The sequence below is a fragment of the Macrotis lagotis genome, chromosome 6 (assembly GCF_037893015.1).
Source record: "Macrotis lagotis isolate mMagLag1 chromosome 6, bilby.v1.9.chrom.fasta, whole genome shotgun sequence".
NCBI lineage: Eukaryota > Metazoa > Chordata > Mammalia > Peramelemorphia > Peramelidae > Macrotis > Macrotis lagotis.
Window position 1 is genome coordinate 120,090,470 of NC_133663.1, and position 3,758 is coordinate 120,094,227.

Here is a 3,758-nt window from a genome sequence, read left to right on the forward strand (position 1 = left end):
ATAAAAATAGCTCTCTGAAGAAAATAACCCCTTCAAATGCAGAATGGAACTAAAAGAAATCAATGACTTTGAGAGAAATCAAGAAGAAATAAAACTATACCAAAAAACACCAAAAAATAGAAGAAAATGTCAAATATCTCACTGGCAAAACAACTGACCTTGGAAACAGATTCAGAAGAGATAATTTAAAAATTATTGGGCTACCTGAAAGTCATGACCAGGAAAAAGAGTCTAGACTTCACTTTTCAAGAAATAATACAGCAAAATTGCCCTGAGATCCTAGAAGCAGAGGGTAAAACAGAAATTGAGGGAATTCACCAATCACCTCCTGAAAGAGATCCCAAAAGAAAACCTCTCAGGAATATTATAGCCAAATTCCAAAATTCCTAAGTCAAAGAGAAAATACTAAAAACTGCCAGGATTAAAGAGGATCTGGCATCCTTCACATTAGGGCTTGTAGGTCTTGGAATATGGTATTCTGGAAGGCAAAAGATCTTGGTTTACAACCAAGAATCAACTACCCAGGAAAACTGAACATCCTATTTCAGGGGAAAAAGATGGATTTTCAATGAAACAGGGGACTTTCATACTTTTCCATTGAAACAACTAGAGCTGAACAGAAAGTTTGGTCTCCAAGTCAGGACTCTAGTGAAGCACAGAGGGGGTGAATGAGAAGTACTAACTATGAAGAACTTAATGATGTTGAACTGTTTGTATTCCTGCATGGGAAGAAGATGCTGATAACTCATATGAACTTTCTCATTTATAAGAGCTGTTAGCAGGAACATATATATAGATAATGTACAGGAAGGAGCTGAATATAATAGTATAATATAGTAAAAATATGAAGTCAATAAGTGGTAAAGGAAAGTACTGGGAGGAAGAGGAGAAGAAGACAAGGCTAAGAAATTTCAAATAAGAGTCATGGAAAAAGTTTTTACAATGTTGTGGAACAGGGCAAGGAGAGGGGGAATGAGTGAGCCTTCATTCTCATCAGAAATGGCTCAAAGAGAAAATAACATATACACTTAATAGGGTGAGGAAATCTACCTTACCCTGGAGAAGGATGGGAGGAAAGGGATTGGATAAGGAGGAATGCGAGGAGGGAAGGGTGAGTAGGTGATAGAAGAGAGGGAAGATGATTGTGGTAGAGGGTATTCAGATACAACACACTTCGGAACAGAATGAAAGGAGAGAGAGAGAGAGAGAGAGAGAGAGAGAGAGAGAGAGAGAGAGAGAGAGAATAGCAAGAATAGCATAAATGAGATTGGGGAGGAATAGAGTGGAGGTAAATACATCTAACAATAGCAACTGTAGGAAAAATATTGAAACAACTTCTCTGGTTGACTTATGATAAAGAAGGCAACATCCCAGAGACAGAGCCATTGGAATTTGAACACAGACTGAAGTACACTTTTCTCTCTCACTATTCTTGAAGTCTCTCATCTTTCTGAAGTGGGGGAGGGGCAATTTATGTTTACTCACAACAAGATTATTGTAATAATATAAAATAAATACATCAATTGCTTTATTTATTTAAGTCAATGAAGTTAAGCAACTTGCCCAAGGTCACACAGCTAGGCAATTATTAGGTGTTTGAAGCCACATTTGAACTCACATCCTCCTGACTCCGGGGTCGGTGCTTTATCCACTGCACCACCTAACTACCCCTGTCTTTCATTGTCAAAGAAGATCATTATATTAGGAAGGTAATGCCATGACAATTACATGAATTGGATTTGAGTGAGGAGGTGCTGTGTTAAGTTACCAGTCTCATTTTCTCTTTCAGAACCAACTGTGTCCAACGGTCAAATATGAAATGAATCAGGACAACAACTGGAAATGCCCCCACTGGATGCAAGGCAAACAGCTTTAAGTGACTTGCCCAAGGTCACACAACGAGTAAATGTCTGAGACTAGATTTTAACTCCTGTCCTTCTGACTCCAAGGCCAGTGGTCTATCCACTGCCCCACCTTGCAAAGCATTGCCTTGACTTGTCAAAATATTACCATTGAGGAGATGAGTGTCACATTACCAGAACTAGATGAAACTGGTCATTTGAATTTTTTAGGACCTCAGGATGTGCAAGCCACTGAAATGGGTCATCATCAGCATTTTTGGAAATGCATTCTTGAACATCTTGTGTAGCACTCCCACTTCTCTAGGTTCTCTCTGCCAAAAGACAACTCCACCATACAGCATCTTGTCAGACAGAAAATGCGACTGACTTTCCATAATTCTCTCCACAATCAAAATTCAGAACCTTAAGACTTCAAGAAAGATCATGAAGACCCTTTTTGTCTCCTCTTTTACTACAACCCTGTGCAAGGTGAAATGGATGATCTGGGAAGCCCCATTACCGGAATGACATTGTATCAGGACAGAGAGGAAGGAAGGCTGTGCCAACAACACTTCATTTGACTTAATAGAGGTTTTCCTGGACAATTGAGAAGCCAAGGCATCAGATCTAAAGAGGACAGTTCTACTTTGTGATGATACCATTCAGATGTTGTGAGAAAATTCTGACCAAAGGCATCCCTGATGGATGACTTCATCAAGATCTACAGACTACCAACAGGGAAAGGGAAATAGCAAGATTTGAAGTACATCAAACTTGAGAGAGCGGCTGCTCTGCTATTGGGACAGCTTCAAGACCTGATTGAGAAGTTTTGTATAATTGACTGCTGCTACCTATATGAGTATCAAGAGCACATTTTCAGACAGGAACAGCTACACAATTTTGTGAATTCTCCCCAGAAAGAGACCCCTGACTATGTGGATACATGAAGATGAAACTCTGAACAAGTAGTCTGTACTATACCACCATGAGCTCTTCATTCTCCAAGGAGGCTACTGAGGCTTCTTCCTGGAATTTATGAACCTGTATGAACCATGGAGTTATTGCCCAATGCATCACCAGCACTGTAAAATTGAGCTTTTGAAGTACCATGGCCAAAGCAAAGATGGGCTGAAGGACATCAGCTCCAGGAACAGATAGCTTGTCTCTTGAATAATGGAAAGTCAAGATAAGGAAGGAGCCATAATCATGGTAGCCACACTGTGGACCCCACCCCGCTGCCAGAGAAGAAGTTGTGGCTTCTATGGAAAATAAGACTAATGGTTTTGCAAAAGGAAAAAAAATATACAACAAGTCAAAATATTTGACTCTGGAAGTCAAGTCAACCTGTGCTCGAGTGAGAATAGGAGCCTTCTCTATGGACTGTATTCCTGAAAGCTGTCCTGCCCTCCTTGACCTACTAAGTTTACAGTATTCAGGGAGAAATCTTCTTTTCTTTCATCTACTGTAAGTATTCACCTTCTTTCGAGTTTGTTTCCCCTGCTTGAATGTTATGGCAGACTTAAGTAGTAAATTCTTTCTTCTCTCTGAATCTTCCACTGTTCTCCTCTCTCATTTAAAAAACAAGTGAAATAACATTGCAGGATGAGAATGGTTCAGATTATTTCATTTTAGTTCCACATGAATTAACTGTTAACTTTTGACGTTTCAGCAAGAATTTTAAACCACCATGTTTAGAAGGTTATGGATTCTGAATCTTGATCCCTTGACAACTTCATCCGGCACAAATAAGAGTTTTGGGAAGGTCACACCATCTATAGAGAATAGATTTTCCTTTTGAACTTTGCTTTGACCATTATTTTAATTTGACAAACAACACTGGACTCATGTATATTCTACTTTTATTTCTTGATTTATATTATGAATCAAAAGTTAATTTAATAAAGTAATTTCTACAAC

At 38.9% G+C, this 3,758-nt stretch overlaps 1 pseudogene; it reads left to right on the plus strand.

The window, feature by feature from the left end:
* The first annotated feature begins 2,020 nt into the window (after window positions 1-2,020).
* LOC141492209 (M-phase inducer phosphatase 3 pseudogene) lies at window positions 2,021-3,031 on the plus strand (annotated as a pseudogene).
* Window positions 3,032-3,758: the final 727 nt, after the last annotated feature.